The 23,055-nt window shown below is 46.2% G+C and overlaps 1 pseudogene; it reads right to left on the reverse strand.

Moving 5' to 3' along the window:
- The window catches only part of LOC148005044 (uncharacterized), a 36,702-nt pseudogene extending 14,732 nt beyond the window's left edge, over nucleotides 1–21,970 (reverse strand).
- Nucleotides 21,971–23,055: the final 1,085 nt, after the last annotated feature.

Consider the following 23,055-nt stretch of genomic DNA (forward strand, 5'->3'; position numbering starts at 1 on the left):
GCACTGGCACTGAGGGTGTGCGTCAACCCATCAGGCTACTAGTCTTTTCCTACGCTTATCCTCACTACAGGAAGTGTCCAACTTCCCAGCCTTGTCCCCTTTTGAAACTCTCTTGTGCCACCAGCAAATTTAGCCCTTTGGATGTCTCGACTAAAATAGGATTCAGTTTTTATGCAAATCAGATCTTCCTGGCTGAACTTCTTACAGGTGGACCAGGCAGGCTTGGGACAGAGCTTCTCCCAGCTCAGACCTCAACCACATTCAAGGAGAAGCCAGGGTAGGATTACTACCAACAAGGTCCTCAACACTGGGTTCTGAGCAGGAATCAGTTGATGAGCCAGAAAGAGGGCAGGATGGCCACAAAGGAAAAAAATAAAGCTATGTAAATTATTTAGTTGAGGGCCAGGCATGGTGGGATGCCCTTAATCTCATCACTGGAAGTCTCTGTGAATTCAAGGCCAGCATAGTCTACAAACTGAATTCCAGATCATTCAGACCCATACAGTAAGATCCTGTTTTAAAAAATGCCAAAAGCTGTCCTGAATTTAGATCACCAACTTCTTAGGAGATGAATCCAGTCAATGTTTGGTAGAACACCAGGAAAACCCTACTACACCACAGTGGAATGAGGTATTAATCTAATTATTTCATTTTATGAAATGTCAAAGTAACTTTGGTCTCAGAAAGCCAATCCGAGTTTGTGGCTTTTGTTTGAAAATTCATAATTTTATTGCAGTACATGACTTAGAACAGCCTTTGGACAGTAGCCACAAGTCTTTCTCACCCAAGAATAAGTATTCTAGCTCAAGTTTAAAAGGAAAAACCAATATTTGGCTAGAGAGTAAGGTCTGTGATTTGTCAATTATACCATGAACTTATTTCTCTCATTTGTTTGTTTTAAGTTGGGAATCTGAGAACGCCTGGATTTGTTTCTACTGGCGTCTTAGGGATGTTCATCCTGGTGCTCGGCAGAGAAATAAATTCTAAGAAATTCACTGCTCAAATTATTTAGCCCTCTGGGGTTAGGCACAAAGCAGGTGATCCTGGGGTATTAGTTTGGGAGTACTTATACTATGAGGAGGCAAAATATGCTCACCCTGATGAGTCAAGGGGTTCATTAATGGAGCTGTCTACCAACGCCAAACCTTTGTGCTCTCAAAGCATTTTTTAGTCTTCCCAGTTAGATGCTGACACTTGGTAATCTGTAGGACTCAAGGCTATCAAACTGCAGTCCCAGCTCCCAGACACCGAAGGCAGACACCTTTCCCGCACACTTCACCATCTAAGCAGAATCTCTGCCACCAGCACATTTTAGTTTATGGCATCTGGCCCTTCTGCTTCCCACAACTGCTTCTCAGGCTGTGTTTCATCTTGAGACTGTGGCAGGTTAAATCTAGACTCCTTAACTTGTAATTGCATCATGTTCTTAGGTCCCAGGGTTAGCTCAGTCACCATCACCCTGCCATTGCCCTCCAAGTCATTCAGAACAGTATAACAAGGTTTATATAAGAATATAAGCAAGCTACCTTGCTTCAGGGTCAGTGGTTCTCAACCTTCCTAATGCTATGACCTTTTAATGCAGTTCCTCATGTTCTGATGACCCCAAATCATACAGTTATTTTTGTTCTACTTCATAACTGTAATTTGTAATGGAAATATTTTTGGAGACAGAGGATTGCCAAAGGAGTTGCAATCCATAGGTTGAAAACCTATGTGTCAGTTGACTCACTGCCAGAGGAATCAAAACCAGTAAATGAATTTGAAGCTTGTCAAGGTTGAGTGCTTTTACTGAAGAGGACTATGAGTCTTGAGTCTCTCTTCTTCAGTGTCTCCTGGGTTTCTTTCAGATGTCTGGATTTTTTTTTTCTTTGCAGGGTCTCATGTATCCTAAAATGGTTTCAGACTTGCTGTGTCACTGAAAATGACAATGAACTTTTGATTCTCCTGCCCCCATCTTCAAAGTGCAGAGATTACAGGTGTGCACTGCTGTTCCTGGCTTATATGGTGTTGGGGACTAAGCCCAGGGCTTCATGCATGCTAGGCAAGCACTCACCCACCTGTACTGCAACCCTTAAATGTGTTACAGATTTTCTTTCTTTGCTGGATTCTTAGGTTGTTATGAAACACATGGACAACAAAGAGAGAGCAAGACACAGATTTTATAAAGCAAAACAAAGATGTTGGCAACCTAGAGGGGACCTGGAGATAACATGCTGATGAAGAGACTGTGTCTCAGAGTTTTCAGGACCTAAGTGAGGAAATGGATCTCACTAGTTTGTTTATATGCAAATGAGGTAAGAAGGTAATGCCAACTAGGAAGAAATTTGCAAATAGAAATTTGTCAGATAGTTCTCAATTAGGTTCATGACTCTTCCTTCTCTTTCTGTTCCTTGATGGTACAGTGGGTGTGGGGAAAAGGAACTGAGGAAATAGGCCTTCATTGTTTAGTGGCCTGGAAATTAGGGGGAAATGAAATGACTTATAATCCAGAGTTATATTTTTCAGGAGCAGATGGAATGTTTAGTTTCTGACTGTAGAATGTTCCTGGTCCTTGACTCATGCAACAAAAAGGCCCAATTTCTATGGTAGCCATCATGCTTGTCCTTATCTGTCTTTGGGGGGCAATTTTGATGCTAAAATCCTGTTCCCGAATTGGTTCTTGATCTGTCAGTAAAGAAGCTATGGGCCAATTGCTGGGCAGAAGGAATAGGCAGGACTTCCTCCAGGTCCCTAGAGGAAAAGAGAAAGACACAAGGAAGGAGAGACAGAGTTCACCAGGCTTTTGATGGAGAAAAGTTGACCAGTCAAGTGAGATCTCAAAATGGAGTTGTTACACAGGTCGATCCTATAGGCAGGTGATGAGGGAAGTTTAGAAACTAATGTTTAGGGAGGTGGGAGGTGCTGAGCTAAGAGTATTGATAAAGGCATGCTTTTCTAGGCGGGAGAAAGTAGCTCCCAGCAATTGTGCCAAGAAGGAAAGTTGAGAAGGAACATTTCTCTCTCTCTCTCTCTCTCTCTCTCTCTCTCTCTCTCTCTCTCTCTCTGTGTGTGTGTGTGTGTGTGTGTGTGTGTGTGTGTGTGTGTGTGTGTGTCTTTTATCTCTGGATTCAATGGAATCTGGGTGGGAGCTGGTAACACAGCCTATTCCTGGAACTAAGGCAGGGTAGCGAAAAGCTACTCTCAACATGTCTTATATCCAGAGTTTACCTACTTCTCACCCCTATCAAATGTAGCTTCTATCATCCAACCTCCCTCACAAGGGGCCCAAACCCACATAAAGAATGATGGAGGATTCAAACCCAGGGCACATGGTTGTTCTGTCCACCAGGAGTGTAATCAAGAGCTCTATATGTACAATAAAGGAAGCACACCCAGGAAAGGCGTTTTGAAGGCAGTAGTGTTCTCAAAGCATGGAGAAGTCACCTGTTGGTCTGACAGGTAGACTTGGAGTAGGAGTGACAATGGGACAGGAAGGCCATCATTTCTGGGCCCCTTCTTTGTGTCAGGTACGTGGCCAGGCTCCCAGCAGTGCCTGCCTCAGAGCTGGATTGCCCTGCCTGTAGTGCAGAGTAGGAACTTCAACCAGGAGCTGCTTTGTCCTCCATATCCAGGGATCCTAATAACAACCTCCCAAGATTGGGGTGCAACTCTTCACTGTGGCCCCCAGCATCCGCCTCCCAGATCCCTGGAGGAAGTTAGTTGGAGGTTAATGGCAGGAAGGTCTCTGAGGACGGTCCCTCCTCATAACCAGATCCAAGCTCCATCCACTGTGTTCCTTATAACAATGATTTTGCAAGTGCCAAATGGTGTGGCAGAGGAAAACTTATTGCTTCTGCTCAGAACTTGAAATGCCACGTGGAGAAGGGGGGGGGAAACATGACATTTGTCCCCATTTAAAATGTAAAAACACCATGCTAACGGTAATTATCACAAGGGAAGGCTCTTTCCCACTGGCGAAGCAAGGCTGTTTTCACAAACTCATTTTTATACTCTGTTTCTTCTCTTGAAAATCTGCTTTGCTGAATGATATTTGGTCAAATGAATGGGATCTGAGTTGCATCTCTGGTCCTGGGTGCAGATGTGATTTTCCAAGTGACCAGGGAGACTGTAAGATTGCTATATAGCACGAGGGTTTCTGGTAAAGAACAGAGACACCACTGTTCCTTCCTTCAGAATTAATCCAAATAGGCCCATGAGAATATTTCCCTCTGCAGAGGTCCCTTTGCCTGTTGGGAGAGTGATCTCATTCTACTGTATTAAGTCTACAGGACTCTTGGTGCCTCTCATCACAAGGCCGGGGAGCCATGAAGAATCCAGAAGGACTTAGGCCCAGCAACGAGACCTGTGATGTGTTTTTTCTCAGAGGCTACCTGCAGCCTTTTGTCTACATATGTGTGGGAGATGAAGCTCAGAAGAAACTCTGGAGTATTCTCTTAGACACCCTATGTCTGGTATGGCTGTATCAGAACAACCCTATACAAATTGGCTTTTATCTTTTCAGGCTAAGGAATACGGGCTATGGGCCTCTGCAAGTCACCTTTCTATATGCCATCTGTCCCTTCCTACTGACCCATCCATCCCAGAGTTCTACAGATCTAGCTATCTACCATTCGTCTGTCTCTCTGGCATTTCAGTTAGTAGGATGTGACCAAATTGTAAATTTTGAAAGTATTCACAAATGTACACATCCACAATGTACTTTGCAACACAGAACTGAACAAGCCATGTCTGATAGCAATGGGTTCTTGGGAAGAATGCCTAGGCTTCCTAGGGTTTGCAGATGCTGTGGTAAGGGACATCATTGGACAAGTGAGTGTAGACCCAGGAGGGACACACAGGTGATCTCTTACCATCAGGAAGCAACTTTGGGGCCCTAGCTCAAGGTAGGAGCCATTTCAGATCAGAACACCTGAGAATCATAAGGTTATTACAGTAAGAAGGGTTGGGATATAAGATGATAGGATAAGAGGTGAATTATTGTGTCTCCCTTTAGACTAAGAAAACCAATCTCAAGTATTTTACGTTGGTATGGACTATTGTATATTGATAGGTTATTTTGTTCCAACCTAAGGTATATATGTTTCAATTCTTTTTAAAGGTGCTCTACGTACACAACTCATTTTAAAAGTTAATATAAAGTTAGAATCCTTGAAAGCTAATAGTGTAAACTGTTTAGGATAGTTAGAATATAAGTTGGCAGTTAGTCTCTTATAAGTAATCTTACTTGTAGTCTTGTTAGGTACTGGTTTAGCTAATTATGGAAATAAGCTTTATTTAGCCTCTTGTATATGTTTTCAAAGTTAAGGAGAAAGTCAATAGCTAGAAACAACAGCGTTTGTCCATTTAGATACACTGAGAAGGTAGGTAGTCCTCAAATACTTCAGAGAACTAAAGAATATTTAGGATATTTTAATAATAAAAGGCTTTTCTGACAGAGAGACACATTGGCTCCTGGTGGCACCCCCAATCTACTTCAAAGAAGAATTTTCACATGGAATTTAATAGCAGGCTGTCCAAACTGTGGACAAGCAGGACACCAGAAAGTCAGCTTCCTAACCTCGCAGTCTAGTAAGGTAGTCCAGTCCTTCAAAATTCCTGCCTCATAGAAAAGTCTGTCAGATATTATGGGGTTATAGGACAAAGATGTATGCCTCAGTGATACAGAGGAGCCTTGGGTGACTGACCAGGCAGCCAGCTGTCTCTAACATTTGTTATAGTTTAGGAAGCGGCTTGCTCTGCATGACCTGTGTACACGGGTAATATTTATCCTTCTCAGGTCTCTGTCGGGGTTGAAGTCTAGATAGTTATAGACTCACAGTTTTCCTTATGAAAGATCAAAGACATACAGACTCAAGTTGTAAAGGACGTAAGAAAGTGCTTCAGGGTAAAAAAGATGTATTATGATGAGGAAGAGATTTAGACACAGAACTTTAAGACTCACCAGGATAAAAGAGATAGTGGAGTTCTTTCTCCAAGGTTGCTAAATACATGCGGCCTGGCCGTTGTAAATATAATTCTTACTTGATGGACCTCATGACTGTTCTTAGTATATATAGTTTATTAATATTAGAGAAAAAGCCATTTTTAGACTAAAAGGGGAAAGGTAGTGACAATTTTCGTTTCTTAACAAACCCAGTTATGTTATCTGACTATGTTTTTGCTTTAATCCCAGGCATGAGATGAGAGGCCGCTTCACCGCGGGTTACTACGGTTTGCCTTCACTAGCAGGGGTGGGGCAATGAGTTTTGCTAGCTGCAGAGAGTTTAATTCGGAGGACTCTGGAGAGGGTGTAATGGGGGAGCTCTGGAGGGTCTGGGGTGGCTGCTGCAGCCTCCACTGCTGCTGCCCCCGCTTCTGCTGGTCCTGGTGCTGTGTTTGCTGGAGTGCTACTTTGCTATTGCTAGATTTCTGGGTATTCTGATGATGAAGATTGGACTTGCACCTAGGAAGCCCATTCCCCAAATCAGCAGGAAGTAGTCTAATGCCCCATTTTTCCTCTAACCTTCTTTCTCTCCTACCTAGGTTGGCAGTGGGTGGGTGGGGGGTTGGAAGCAGTTAGGTTGGAGTAAGAATTGGGAGGGTGGTATATATCAGAACTCAATAAAATAGCTAAACTCATGCCAACATTCAGACCTAAGCACCAATACAAAACACTGGGTATGGTGGCGTGTTCCAGGATTCCTAGTGTTAGGAGGAATGGTGGCATGTGCCTGGAATCCTAGTGTTAGGAGGAAAAGACAGGAGAATCCCAGGGCTCCCTGGCCAGCCAGCTTCTCCAATTAGTAAGCTTCAGGGAGTGAGAATCCTTTTCCAAAAATAAACAAGATGATGAAGAAAACACTGAACCCTGACCTCTGATATCCAGAGACACATGCATGGACACATGCACACACACACACACACACACACACACACACACACACACACACACACACACACACACAGCAGAAGAGGGGTGGCCATACTCTTAGGTGGCCATATGAATTAATTCTTTTACCAGTACTGAAGCGGTGTTCCGGCTAGTCACGTCGGCTGTGTGCTTGGTGCTGCTGGCCGCTTTAGCACCACTTTCTGCTTTCACTGTCCATAAAACGCATGCTGTTATTGCTCTTCAAGTCAGGGTCTTGCTATGTAGGTAGTTCTGGGTGTTCTAGAACTCACTATGTAGACCAGGCTGGCTTTGAACTCACAGAGATCTGCATGACTGTCTCCCAAGTGCTGGGATTAAAGGTGTTGCACCAGGAGGCCTGGGAGCTATAAAAACTTTGTGACATATTTAATCTTGTGTTCATTTCCCTGCGGGGCATTTCTGATGGACTGATTCGAGGAGTTCTTTACACATCCCAGGTGAAGCCTGTGCTGGAGGTAAAGGCTTATGTCATCACTTACTCTTCACACTCAGGGAATCGCCGGCTTCTTGAGCATGAACACAGCGTACTCGTGTTTTGGAAGCTGAATCTGTTACATTTCCACCGCTGTGCAAATGAACGCTTTATGTGTAGGGTGAGGAGCTGAGGCTGGTTTTCTAAAAGGCTCTCCAGTCAAACTTTATTGAACCTCTTTTCACATAGCCCTGCCCCATCGCTCTGGTCATGTGGTGTGCTACACAGGAGGTCAGTTTTTAGACTGTTTTATTCCCATCTGTTCTATTGACTCATTTTTTTCCTTACACAATACCATACTGTCCGAGTTACTGTAACTTTCAGTAGGTGTGTGTGCGTGTGTGTGTGTGTGTGTGTGTGTGTGTGTGTGTGTACAGTGAGTGCAGGTATCTAAGCATGCGCCCGTGTGTGAGGAGGTCAGATGTCGGCTCTTGCTGTCCACCTTGTTTGAGACAAAGTATCTTTCTTTGCTGTCCCATGTGCAAGCATGGGGATTGCAGACGTGTGCTGTTGCGTCTGGGCTTATAAAGATTCTGGGAATTCAAACTTGGGTCCTGAGTTTCCACATCGAGCAGTTTATCTGAGCCATCTCCTCAGCCCTAAAGTAAGTTTTACCATCCAGCAGCATAAATTCAACGTTGTTCTTCCTCAGCGCTCTCTTGGATACTCAAGATGCCCCAAAACCTTTAGATCAACTCTTATCAGAGCACACACACACACACACACACACACACACACACACACTCATACACACACACATTCACAAACACATTCACACACATTCACTCACACACACACATTCATACAACACATTCACAAACATACACATTCACACACACACACACACACACAATCATACACAAATAAAATTTTACTTAATGCCCAAATTTGAGGATAACAGACATTTTAAACTATAATAACCTATGAATATGGGGTAGCTCTTTATTTCGGAATTCTGGTTTTCTTAATATTTTCGAAGCTCTTTATTTAGTTGTCTTTAATCGTTTTCTTGTTTTTGTTGATTTAGTGAATTAAAACTCATTTAAAATGGAACTTTTTAATTATTTTTTATTAGATATATTTCTTTACTTACATTTCAAATGTTATTCCCCTTCCTGATTTCCTATCCATAAGCCCCCATTCCCTCCGCTCCCCCTCCCCATACGGGTATTCCCCCTATACATCCCCCTTATTGCCCCCCCCATATTCCCCTGCACTGGGGGTCCAAAATTGACAGGACCAAGGGCTTCCCCTTCCCCTGGTGCCCCAACAGGGCTATTCTCTGCTACATATGCAGTTGGAGCCCTGGGTCAGTCCATGTAGAGTGTTTTGGTAGTGGTTTAGTCCCTGGGAGCTCTGGTTGGTTGGCATTGTTGTTCTTATGGGCTTGCAAGCTCCTTCAACTCTTTCAATCCCTCCTCTAATTCCCCCCAAGGGAGTCCTGTTCTCAGTTCAGTGGTTTGCTGCTAGCATTGACCTCTGTATTGGACATGCTCTGGATGTGTCTCTCAGGAGAGATCTATACCTAGTCCCTTTCAGCATTCATTTTCTAGCTTCATCGAACTTTTCAATTATTCGTTGATGTATATAAAATGTAGTTAATTTTGCATGACATTTTTGAATCCCTAATTTAGCCAAATTCACCAATTAACCATGGTGATTTATCTACAAGTCCCTTTGCATTTTGTATGTATACAATCACATAAGTTGTATATAATGATGTTTTTCCTGTTTATAACCCCACACACTTTTCTTATTTTATAGCACTGCCTATATCATTTAATACAATGTCTAAAACATTATCAAATGTGTATTCGATCTTTATTCTCATTCTAAAATCCTTGGAATTTTCGGAGTGGTGAGAGGCTATTGTATGCCAAGATGGTTGGGACCTGGTGGACCCAGAGAGCTTCAGGATTGGGATTGATCATCAGAATGGCTACGGAAGGATTAGACAATAAAGATCTTCAGCCCCTAAACTCTACTGAAGGGGGAGGCACTGAAGGTTGGTCACCCATTGTTGATTCACTAATGATGACAGAGTAATGACCCTTCCATAAAACTCCAGAAGGAGAGGGTCCAATGGGGCTTCCAGACAGTTGAACATATTATATTCCAAGAACATGAGGAGGTCCCTGAAGGAAGCTCCTCGTGCTTTTAGCAGCTGACTCGCTCAGAACCTCTTTGATTTCTATGGACTGTGTTAGCCAAATAGAGGTAGTGCCTGTGACTTGCCACTGGAGTCAGACATGGCGGCATTCTTGTGGGACTGAGTCCTCAACAGGTGGGATATGATGCTATCTCCAGCAGATAGTGTCAGCAACGAATTGAGTCGGTGTCTTCTGGAGAACTGTTCGGTTGGTCTGAGGGGAAAACCCTTCATGGCGGGCGTCAGGACTGTGGCATTCAGTGTGAGCACAGGGTAGAAAATAACTTTGGTTTTCTGTCTCAGTTAGAGCTGGAGTGTGGGTTAGTGTCCTTGTCTTGTTTCTCTTGGGAACACTCTCCATTTTTTTCACTGTTAAATGTGAGTTTTGACATTGAAGGAGTTCATCTCTAATTGCAACACAACGCTCTCAGTTTCGCTAAACGTTTTTCGTTTGTCTTCTTAAGTCGTTATGTCAACACTGGTCCATTGGTCTGTGTTAAGATAACTCCAGCTTGTTCACAGCACACAGTCCTTCAAGCATCACTGCATTTGATGATATCTCATTGATGGCATGTGAACCGCTATGAGTTGAGACTGACCTCTGTAAGCCATCTTTCTTGCTCTGCATGTGTAAAGCTTTGGCTCTTAAACGTTGTCCGAGGGCTGGAGAGATGGCTCAGTGGTTAAGAGCACCGGCTGCTCTTCCAGAGGTCTTGAGTTCAAATCCCAGCAACCACATGGTGGCTCACAACCATCTGTCTTGGGATCTGATGCCCTCTTCTGGTGTGTCTGAAGACAGCTACAATGTATTCTATACCTAAAATAAATAAATAATTTCTTTAAAAAAAAAAAACGTTGTCCGAGAATGTCTCCCTTTTTATTCGCTTAGCGTGTTTGAGGTAGAGTGATATTTCTCAAACATTTGGAAGAATTTAATGCTAAAGATATCTGGGACTGAAGTTTTCCTAGTGGTAAACTTTTATTTAAATTAAATTTGCTGGGACTGTAGAGATGGCTCAGTGGCTAAGGGCTGGTAGTGCTCTTGCAGAGGGCCAGAAGTCAGTTCCCAGCACCACATCAGGTAACTCAACCACTTGGAAAGTCTAGTTTCAGGAGACCTGACGCTCTCTGTGGCCTCAGTGGAAACTGCATACATGTGGTATATATAAACTCTACACACACACACACACACACACACACACACACACACACACACACACACACGGGGGGGGAGAGAGAGGGAGAGAGAGAAATAACAACTCACATACTTCTAACTATTGGCTGTTTTCAGAGTCTATTTTACTTAATGTAGCAACACAACATTGATTATATTAACTTTAATTTTAATACCTGTTATATATATGTATATATATGTATATATATATATATATAATCTTGCTAGCTGCTTACTAATCTTATTGTTATCTTTAAAGGACTAACTATGGCTTTGATGATTTTCTTGTTTCTTTTTTTTCTGTTATGTTTAAAAGCTGGTTGCATTTTAGCTTCTGTTTTCCTTTTGAGGCAGGACCTTGCTAAATAGCTCAGACTGGCCTAGTATTTCATGGTGAGCCTCCAGCCTCCGCCTCCCAAATGCTGCCAACACAGATAATGTGGCACCTTGCTAGGCTCAACCTTCCAAAGTCTCGTTATCAATGTGTACACCACTGGTTCTCAGGGTGCCCTTGTCTCTAGGAGTCACATCTAAGGCTCTGTGTTCTCTTTAAGTAGAGCTGCAACTGGGTGCCCTCAGCTTTGAGTTGTTCCCACTGATGCTGCAGATAACTCCTATTTTTTGTTTGTTTGTTTTGCTTTGCTTTTCTTGAAACACTCTTACTCCATAGCCCACACTGGCCTGGTACTCCTGGCAATCTTCCCTCCTCCTCCTTTTCCTCCTCCTCCTCCCCCCTTCCTCTTCCTCCTCCTTTTCCTCCTCCTCCTCTTCCTCTTCCTCCTCCTCTTCTTCCTCCTCCTCTTCCTTTTCCTCAGTGGTGGGGTTACAGATGTGAGCCCCTCTGCCTGGCTAGGAGTGTCTCTCCATTTGCTTACTTAGTTATGCTCTGGTGGTGCTGAGGACTGACCTTAGGCTGTTGGGCAAGTACCCCAGCATTTAGCTTTCTCCTGCTCTCAGTGGCTAGCACTTAGCTAGCTCCTGCTTCTCTCCTTCCCCACTATCTTCTTTCTTACAATCCATGGGTTTTCTCAGTTCCACACTTAGTGATCCGTAAACTCACATGTGGTTTTTGATTTGTGTCATCATTTCTCTGTGGCCAGGAACTATATTCTGAGTCATTTTAAACCTTTGAAATGTGTTACAGCATGCGTAGTGCTGGCATTACGGCCTTAGCAGATCACCCTTTGCCTCTCAAAATGCCTGGTTGGTAGTTGTCGGGTCAAGAATAATTCAATGTGATCTTGTTTCTTAGTACCTTTAACTTATTTTATCATCATTCATTTTCACAGGGACAAAAATCTACACGTCAAGACCTTTTAAAGTGTACGGTTCCGTGGTTTTCAGTGTGTTAACAGAATTGTGGACCCATGTCTAACTCCACAACATGTTCACAATCCCAAGGAGAGACCGCCCACCTTTTCTCATTCTCTGGCCTTGGAAACCACAGATTTAGTTCTGTCTCTGGATTTACTTGTTCTGAACAGGTGGTGTGAGTGCAATGTGCTGCCTTTTTCCCAGCGTCTTCCACACAACAACTTCTGAGACTCTTCATTTCTTCACTGCTTTTCTGTGGTTGATAATATTCCCTAGTATGGATACACCACATGCGACCTATTTATCCCCCAGCCGGCGGCTACCTGGGCCATTTCCCCTTTGGAGACTTACGAATCAAACACTTGAAGACAAAGTTGCCCCGTACAAATGTGTTTTCATTCTCTGGTGAAGCTTGGAGTGGAGCTGCAGGATTGCTTGGTAGCTCTGTTTAGCCAAGTTTCTAGAAAGTTCTAGATGCATGGACGATTCAAAGCCCACCAACATCGCAGTCCACTTAGGATTCACACGCGCCAGCGGTCTGTGAGGCGGGACCTCACTGTGTTTGCTTTGCATTTCCTGGTAACAGTAACGCAGAGTGACTGAGCTGACTGGTCCTTTATCTTCCTTAGAGAAATGTCTATTCGAGTCTTTTGACGGTGTTTGAACTGGATCATTTTCTTTCTAGTTGATGGTCTGTAGGGGTCCTTCATATATTCTGGATAAGGTCGTAACTGGACCCTGGCTTTGAGAACAGTCCCTCCACGGGCATAGGCGTCTTCACTTTCTTGGTCCCCCGTCTTTCCTACACGCTCTACCAGCCATGGAGTGGCATGCGATAAAATCTCCTACTAAGATCCTAGGTTTTCTAATTTTCTTCATAGGTTTATCAGGCATTTATAAATATTACTAAGAGAAAGCACATGGAGCACACGTGAGGCCTTGAGTTTGATATCACACCACTGCAAACAGAATCAACAGGCAGGCACAGCCTGGCCGGCCACACCTTACTGTTGAGGACCCTTTCGTTGCTATAAACTGTTGCTCCTGCTCCTGGCTTTTGCTTTCTTATTGACAGCCTTGCTGTTAGGCACTAGGGTGGGCTCCAGTGAGGCACTGGGGTGGGCTCCAGTCCTGTGGGTTCCAGTCCTTTCTGTTAGGCGCTGATGTGGGTTCCAGTCTTAGGCACTGGTGTGGGTTCCAGTCTTAGGCACTGGGGTGGGTTCCAGTGTCAGGTGCTGGGGTGGGCTCCAGTGTCAGGTGCTGGGGTGGGCTCCAGTGTCAGGTGCTGGGGTGGGCTCCAGTGTCAGGTGCTGGGGTGGGTTCCAGTGTCAGGTGCTGGGGTGGGCTCCAGTGTCAGGTGCTGGGGTGGGCTCCAATGTCAGGTGCTGGGGTGGCCTCCAGTGTCAGGTGCTGGTGTGGGTTCCAGTCCTGTGGGTTCCAGTGTTAGGTCCTGGTGTGGGTTCCAGTGTCAGGTGCTGGGGTGGGTTCCAGGGTCAGGTGCTGGGGGTGGGCTCCAATGTCAGGTGCTGGGGTGGCCTCCAGTGTCAGGTGCTGGGGTGGGTTCCAGTGTCAGGTGCTGGGGTGGGTTCCAGTGTCAGGTGCTGGGGTGGGTTCCAGGGTCAGGTGCTGGGGTGGGCTCCAATGTCAGGTGCTGGGGTGGGCTCCAGGGTCAGGTGCTGGGGTGGGTTCCAGTGTCAGGTGCTGGTGTGGGTTCCAGTGTTAGGTCCTGGTGTGGGTTCTAGTGTCAGGTGCTGGGGTGGGTTCCAGGGTCAGGTGCTGGGGTGGGCTCCAATGTCAGGTGCTGGGGTGGGCTCCAGTGTCAGGTGCTGGGGTGGGCTCTAGTGTCAGGTGCTGGGGGTGGGCTCCAATGTCAGGTGCTGGGGTGGGCTCCAGGGTCAGGTGCTGGGGTGGGTTCCAGTGTTAGGTCCTGGTGTGGGTTCTAGTGTCAGGTGCTGGGGTGGGTTCCAGGGTCAGGTTCTGGGGTGGGTTCCAATGTCAGGTGCTGGTGTGGGTTCCAGTGTTAGGTCCTGGTGTGGGTTCTAGTGTTAGACACTGGTATGGGTTCCAGTCTTAGTCACTGGTGTGGGTTCCAGGGTCAGGTGCTGGGGTGGGCTCCAATGTCAGGTGCTGGGGTGGCCTCCAGTGTCAGGTGCTGGGGTGGGTTCCAGTGTCAGGTGCTGGTGTGGGTTCCAGTGTTAGGTCCTGGTGTGGGTTCTAGTGTCAGGTGCTGGGGTGGGTTCCAGGGTCAGGTGCTGGGGTGGGTTCCAATGTCAGGTGCTGGGGTGGGTTCCAGTGTTAGGTCCTGGTGTGGGTTCTAGTGTTAGGCACTGGTGTGGGTTCCAGGGTCAGGTGCTGGGGTGGGCTCCAGTCTTAGGCACTGGTGTGGGTTCCAGGGTCAGGTGCTGGGGTGGGCTCCAATGTCAGGTGCTGGGGTGGGCTCCAGTGTCAGGTGCTGGTGTGGGCTCCAGTGTTAGGTCCTGGTGTGGGTTCTAGTGTCAGGTGCTGGGGTGGGTTCCAGGGTCAGGTTCTGGGGTGGGTTCCAATGTCAGGTGCTGGTGTGGGTTCCAGTGTTAGGTCCTGATGTGGGTTCTAGTGTTAGGCACTGGTGTGGGTTCCAGTCTTAGGCACTGGTGTGGGTTCCAGGGTCAGGTGCTGGGGTGGGCTCCAGAACATTCTTCAGTTGGCCTCTGTACTGTATCTTTTTTGCCCTTTTCTCTCGTCTGCACCTTTACTTATTAAGCCTCTGATATGATCTCTTTTTATTAATTTGCTGTGATGTTTGCCACTTACTACAAACAGCCTCTTGGATTTCATACAATTACCAATAGGTTTAACCGACTCCTTACTTCCTGGCTTCTGTTTGCACCACGGCTCTCAGGTAAGGTTTCTTTCTGTTCTTCTGAAGAAAACAAAACAAAACAAAACAAAACCTCATTCTTTTAAAAATTATAATTAAATTTCCCTATTTGTCTTGCCATACATTACTTTAAAAATTCTTCCATGATCACCTAAGTGTTTGCAACACACACCCATCCTTATTAAGGCTTCATACGATTAGCAGTTTTACTACCGTCTACATAATTCAGAGATCTATCCTGCTAAACCCCATTTCCACATCACAGTGTGCTGTTCTTCAGTAGATATCAATCCTGCATTTACTCTGCATGGTTGTTGCTTTTTAGATTTCTACATTTAATTCTAATGTGTGTATTGTACCCACATGTGTGTCTGTGCACCCCCATATAACTAGTGCCTGCAGAAGTCAAAAGGTATCAGATCCCCAGAACCTGGAGCTACAGATGGTTATAGGCTGCCCTGTGGGCACCGGGTCCTGAACCTGGTTCTTTGTGAGAGCAGATGGTGCTGTTAACCGTGGAGCCGCCTTTCCCTGCAGTTCACCGTCTCTGTGCTCACAGACATCCCCTTCCTCTGGATTGATATCCTGTTGTAATTGTCAATGGCTAACACTCACTTGAAGTGGCTGGTTTGCATGCCTATTGCACAGCACTCTGTTTGAATATTTTTGTATATATGCTTTCCAGGGATTGATTTTGAATAAACTTTACTTTGGGAGTAGTTCTTTACAAAGATAAAGATGAACTGTCAGATTCATTCCCAGCTGTTCCCCTTAGCATATTTTATTACCAGGAGACACTTTTAAAAAAAACCAACAAACCAATTATTTGGAACAAAATGGCACACCATTTGGAAAAAAAGCCCTTACTTTGTTCAGATTTTCTTGTTTTTTTTTCCCCCCAAGTATCTTTGTTTCTGGTCATTGCATCCTAAGGGGTGACACTTTATTTGATTGTCCTCTGGCTGTCCTTAATAGAGACCATTTTCAATGTATCTGTCTGGGGAGAGGCTGACACTCTGAAGAACAGGGGTGAGCCAAGTCTGAAGAATTTCCCTCCTTTGGAATTCGTTTGAGATCCCTTCCGTAATTTGACCCAGTAGAGGCCTTTGACAGAGAAGCCATTGAGGCATATTGCCATTTTTCTTTTTTTGATCAAAGACAAAATGCTATTGTCTGACTTCTCAAGATCCAGACCCACCCCTGAGTATAGAAATGACCACACCCTGAGGGCAATGATAAGGGAGAGATGTGACCAATCAGATGTCTCCTAAGGACTGTCACCTGTCTGTCTTCAGGAGGCACCTGGCTGTGCCAAGTGGGGCTGTGCTAAAGGGACTTTCTCTGCGTGTTATCGCTTGATGTAAGATAAGTTCTGCATCACTTGCTTGTCCCAGGGAAGTAGGATGCTGCCCCAGAGGAGGTACCCACTAGGCGTGAGGCGGATCTCCTCAGGGATCTCTCAGGGTCATTCTGAGTTGTGTGACTTGTTGCCTTGGTTACTGACTTCTGTGGGATTTTACAGTATCTCCAATAACCACACAGTCCAAATCAATAGTAACAAAGGAAACAGTTTAAAAATTCTCCAGTGAACACAATTTTCACAGTTCCTTCTGCTCCTACTTCAGGGGCATGACCACCCCCTTCTCTTCATTCTCAGTCTCCAGGTTCTGCCGTCTCTGAGGACCAGCATGGCCTGCACAAGGAGCCTCACCTGGATTTGACAGGGCCACATCCCTCATGCTCTTCCACCTCTCCTACGCTTTCTCTGTCAGACTGAGAAAACACAAACAGCAAGCTGAGGGGCGAGGGGAGTCTGTGTAGGCCTTACAGACAGAGCCCTGCCCCTCCTCAGGCCTGCGTCCATCCTGGGTGCACCAGGAAGAACCCCATTTACTGTGTCTTTCCAAGTATCTGAAGGTGGGCGTTTGAGGTTCCTTGAATCTTAATTTCTCTGGAAACACTTCCTCACGTACTTTAATTAATTTTGGCGACATAGTTGAGAGTCCCTTTGCCATTTTGGTCATCTGTTTTTGAATCAATGTTTGTTGTTCTATATCTCTGTTAAAGTATGGTGCCTGGAGAGGGACATAATATGTAGGGGTGGCTACCTAAATACCCATAATACTGTAGGTTACCAATTCCTTTTCACTCAGCCTATTTTGTCATTAGTGGAGTGCAGGGGCATGCGATTATTATCTTACTAAATAATGAGCTCCACTCTCTTGCCCGTGTTGTACTTCCCCCTCTGTAGATAGAAAGTGCCCATAACTGGCCGCAATTCCTGGGCTCAGCCCAGAGTGGCTTCCTTCAGCATGTCTGACCCTCAGGCGGAAGTTACTCTGGCTGGTGCAGTCAGTACTCTGGGAATTAAGCAGCAGGAATGGACACGGATTTTTTACATTCCCAAACCCACTCCTGCCAGCCTAACCCAACCCGAGACATCTTCACCACCCCGAGTTGAATGTTGGAGCCATGCCTTGTCCCTTCATGTGGCTCCCTAACTATAGTCAGTGTTCACGCTCAGCTTCCCTCGCCTTACCCAGGCTAATGAGGGTTGGGAAGCGTCCTTTGTTTGGGACCAACTGGGTCTCCCAGCTGCAACTGTCTCCTTTTTCTCTTTGTCCAAGCACTGGGCCCCCTCGTAGGGGTTAAGGCCAGATCGGACAGAGAGGGAAGAGGCTGCCCTGGCAAGTCTTATACTTGCTTCTAGAAAGCAAAGTTGAACACACACAAACATATGCTCAGAGTGCACTGTGGGATGGGTCCTACATGCTAGAACATGAGGGAGGCCTGGGAGCTTTCATGGATACTTGGGAATTGTCCAACGCTCTCTACCACGCTCCAGGAGAGGTCTGCCCCAGACTTAAGCTTCTGAGAGACTACCAAAACAATTCATGATGTTCCTCAAGTCTCTCTACCTCGGAAGTCAGGATAGATCAAGTCTGCCAGGCCACCAGTCAGCACTCAGCCCTTGTACCTACCCATGGCTTGCGCATCTGTCCCCTCCCAGTCTCTCCACTCTCCAGGTCTTTGCACAGCATCCTCAGGGGCTCTCCCCTGCTCAGCATCTCAGGTTTCCCCCACTCATCTCCACCTTGTCCCCGCTGATGGCCAGAGCTGCCAGCCCTGGCCTCTCTCCAGTTACGATCTCTTCCTTCCCTGGCTCTGCTCTCTCTGACCTCTTCTGTCTCCTGTATCAGAGCAAGCCACCATCAGGCCTTCTCCATCTACTTCAGCCACTTCTGAAACTTCAGATCTTGCTCTATTTTAAAGTTCACACATTGTAAAGATTTTCCCTCCTATTGTGCTGTTGTGTGTGCATGTAAATTCTCACGATTGTCATAGAGCATATAGAATAATTCGATTCATCCAAGGACTCGTGCACAGTGTCCCTCTATATTCAAGCTGTTCCGTGCCCTTGTGCTCTGACAGAGATCTGTTCTCCATTTACTTTGTTTGCCTTTTCAGAGTGTTGCGAACACAGGAGGAGCATCTTCTCTCTCTGAGCCTAACATCTCTGGGATCCCCATTCAGCGTGCTCCTCTTGGCGCTCAGTGTGCCTGTCCATGGGGCAGCTGTGCCAGAGCCACCGTGCTCTGTGCTCCTGTGAAGGCCAGGATGTTTTCATTCTTGGTTACTATGAAAAGTGGTGCTTAGACCTCTGTGTGCAGAGTTTATCTGAACACAGTGTCCACACTTCTTTAGAATACCTAGACATGGAACCCCTGGCCCTGGGTTAACCTGTTAAGTCTCCTTTCCTCTGACAGTGGCTCTCTCTCTGCTTGGTTCCCTCTCTCCAACCATTAGGTGACCCAAGAATCACACAATTCCCTAACCCCACCTTTGTTCTCGTTGACTGTCACCTCTTAATGATTTCTCTTTGCTCAACATGCAACTTAGATTCCACAGTCCATTTTAATGGAGTTTCTCTGTGTAGCCCTGGGTGTCCTGGAACGCAATCCATAGGCCAGGCTGACTTCAAACTCAGAGAGACCTGCCTGCCTCTGCCTCCCAAGTGCTGGTCTTAAATGTGTGTGCCACCCACCATGCCCAGCATAATGGACATTCCTATTGGAACATTTACTTTAAAGATTATGTATTTACTTCGTGTGTGTTGGGAAGGCAGGGTGTGCGTGCTGTGGTGCACTGGTGGGGGTCAGAGGGCAACTTGCAGGACCCACCCTTCTTCCTTTACTACAGGGATCTCTGGAACAGGACTCAGGCTGTCAGGCTTGGCAAAATGTGCCTCTACTCACTGAGGCCTCCCACAGGCCCTGTTTGTAGCATTCTTAAGTCCCTCTCATGCAACCTCCTACCGAGCCCTCATCCTGGTAGACTCAAGTTTGTCTGGTCTGCTTTCATTAAAACAGGAAGATGTAGTTGGAGGGAAACAGTGACTGTGATAACGGTCCGTATATGGCCATAACTCTCCATCACTCCTGACACTCACTGGTCCTCGACCCATGCGTTCAGTACGACTGTCTCACTGCATGTCCTCAAACTTCCCACAGCCCCACTCCCAGCCCAGGGGTCGCTCCCTAGGGATGGAAGTGGTCGCACTGGAGCCAGCTCGTCACCTTCCCACCACTGATTCTCCCTGACTATGTCCCCTTTCCATCCTCTGCTGTCCTTCTGTCCAGCACCCACCCAGCCTTTCCTTCATCTTTGCTCTTGCAAATATTTCTATTTCTTCTCTTTTCTGCCTTTATCATATGCTCCCTCCATCACCACCACATACGTAAACATTTCCTAACATGTTATACCCTGAGACACCAGCGCGTTTACAGTAGGGAGAGCTGACAAACACAACCTCCGCTGAGGGATCCAGGTTGTCGCCAGTTATACGTTGTGGTGGTCACGTGTACTCTTGATATAGGGTGATAAGAACGGTGTCTGGCCTTTGAAGTCTCCCTGCCCACACCCATTGCCTCTGTCAAGCCAGAAGACCCAAGCGAGAGATCTGATTTAAAGGATGTTCTGAGAGCATGTGGCCCAAAACTCAAGGTAAGAAAGATGAAACAAATGGTGTGCACTCGGGAGTCAGGGGCAGGAGAATCTCTGTGAGTTCAAGGACAGCCTGGTCTACAGAGTGAGTTCCAGAACAGCTGGAGTTACACAGAGAAACCCTGTCTCAAAAAAACGAAACCAACCAACCAAAAAAAAAACCTCAAAAAACAAAAAACCCACCCCACCCATCAAACACAGACAGACAGACAGACAGACACACACACACACACTCATACACACACTCATACACACACGCACTCACACACACGCACTCACATGCACTCACACACACTCACATACACACTCACACACACACTCTCACACACACACTCACATACTCACATACTCACTCACACACACACTCACACTCACACACTCACATACACACTCTCACACACACACTCACACACACTCACACACTCACATACTCACACACACACTCACACTCACTCACACACACGCACTCACACACACACTCACATACACACTCACACACACACTCTCACACACACTCACACACATACTCACACACACACTCACACACACTCACACACTCACACACACACTCTCACACACACACTCACATACACACTCACATACTCACTCACACACACACTCACACACTCACATACACACTCACATACACACTCACATACACACTCACACACACATACTCACACACACTCACACACACACTCACATACACACTCACACACACTCTCACACACACACACTCACATACTCACATACTCACACACACACTCACACACTCACATACTCACTCACACACACACTCTCACACACACTCACACACTCACATACTCACTCACACACACACACTCACATACACACTCACACACACACTCTCACACACACACACTCACATACTCACATACTCACACACACACTCACACACTCACACACATACACTCTCACACACACACTCACACACACACACTGTTTAAGAGAGGCTTACGGATCACTCTTGCTCAATGGAATGTACTTTGGATAGATTGGATAGACTTTTTTTTTTAAAGGACAAAAAATAGGTTAAAAACTATACAAAATTTACAGCCAATATTTTAAAATTTGCATTTACTTACGTTATGTGTATGGTGTTCTGCCTGCGTGCATGTGTATGCACCACATGCGTGCCTGGTCCCCATGGAGGCCAGAAGAGGGCATCAGATCATCTGTGACTGGAGTTACAGATTTATGAGCCCGTGTGGATGCTGGGAATTGAGCCTAAATCCTCTGGAAGAGTGGCCAGTACGTGTAACTACTTAGTCATCTCACGCCTACTCCTACAGTACAGGCTTCAAAGAATGTACACCCTCATTAATCCTGACACACACACTGCAGTAATGTTAACCAAGCACAAGAAATTCTAACTCTTGGCCTCTCTATAGTGGAACCTGAGTTTTTCTTGTTCTTCACTTTTTATGAATCTACAAAGTACATCATTCCATTGAGCAAGACTGTGTTCTTAAGCCTCTCTTAAACTTGACTGTGGTGGGGAGTGGGGTGAGTTGTAAGGGTTGGTTGAGAATTAGAAAGTACCCTTTGTAAAAGAACAGGATGAGGCTGGAGACCTCTCAGGCCATGCTGGGGGACAGTCAATATGTGGGAGGTCCTGTCTACTGGCCAAGAAATTGGTCCCTGCTGCTATGAGGCTAGCCTGGGCTCTGCTCCCAGCCATGCCTCCGACTCTGTATGACGATAAGCAGGTCAGTTATAGGCTTTGTCTCCCTGGGATCCAGTCTCCTTTGCTATAGTATCTAGAAGTTGAAAACTTAGAATGGGGTAGGGTTCAACACTCTCTCAGCATCCAGGGTTGACTTGCTGATCTGGGGATACTCCTGCTTCAGGAGAGAAAAACAGGTTAATCTGACCACTCTTCTAGAGAATAGTCGTACATTCTTCTTCACGGAAGCACAGGATGGGCAGGCAAAGAGGAAAAGGGAGGAGGTGGTCGAAGCTTCGATGTCATAGAGGAAATGGGTACACTTTCTATCTTGAGCTAAACCACAGTTCAGCATTTGACCACTCTGTGCTGCTTTGAAGGCATGGGGTTGACCCAGCGCCATGGCGGGGTGGGGTGGTGAGGAGACCCTGGTGCTTCAACCTTGGGGATCTAAGTCGCCCTCTCAGAAAGAGTCTGATCTGGAGGCCACCATGTAGGTGGAAGCTGAGATAGTATACCCCACTGAGAGAGGACACACCTACAGCAGGAGGAGGCTCAACTGCCATCACTTTCATGTAGGGACCTGATCCTGCTGCCATGTGCCCACATGCAGCAACATTCCTGCTCCTAAACCACAATATAAACCAGAAAGGCTGAGCCAGTCTTTCCTGAACACCTTGATAACAATACATGAAGCAGAAGTGGCTGACGTGGCTCCCCGTGTCTTATGCTTACATACACCGAAGAAGACCAAATTCCTACCAACCCACCAGGAACAATGACATCCCATCCTCCCCTTCACTTGCTTGCTGAATTTGGAAGTTGGAGGGTCCGGAGGGTCAACCACAGCTTCAGGTATGGTGAAGGCTAATGAACAGCATTATAGGCCCCTCTGAAGTCACCGGGAACCAGGAGAGCGCTCCTCCAGGCCTGAGTCCTGAATTTGCTCTGGAGACCAAGTCAGAAGGGAAAGACTAGAAGCAAGAGACCCAGAATGCCTGGAGTTAAATTAAGACTGACCGGAGTGTCTTTCTACAAATCTTTTAGATTTGCTGTTTTGTGTGGTACGTGTGCTTTGCTCGTGTGTATGGGTGTGTACAATGTGCATACCTGGTGCTCATGGAGGCATCAGAGCCACTGCGCCTGGAATTAGAGAGTTGTGAGCCATCATGTGGGTGTTGGAAATGTAACCCAGGTCTTCTACGAGGGCAAGAACTCTTAGTCACTGAGCAAGCTCGGCAGCTCAGACAGGAATTTTCTATTTGAAATGTAAATGGGCCCTAGCACAGGCTGTATCACATAGCTGGCTTTGGGGCATGAGAAGGACAGGACTAGGCTTGGGCTGTGTGACATCTGGAAGTCACTGTGGGTCCTGGTCTCACCTATGAAACCGTACGCACGGCATTGCTTAGGCTGATGGAGCTAACGAGATAATTGTGAATCCAAGACATCAGGCACACAAGGGGACATTGGGACGGTTGATCATAC

Source organism: Rattus norvegicus, chromosome 6 (assembly GCF_021556685.1).
Source record: "Rattus norvegicus strain SHRSP/BbbUtx chromosome 6, alternate assembly SHRSP_T2T, whole genome shotgun sequence".
In the NCBI taxonomy this organism is placed as follows: domain Eukaryota; kingdom Metazoa; phylum Chordata; class Mammalia; order Rodentia; family Muridae; genus Rattus; species Rattus norvegicus.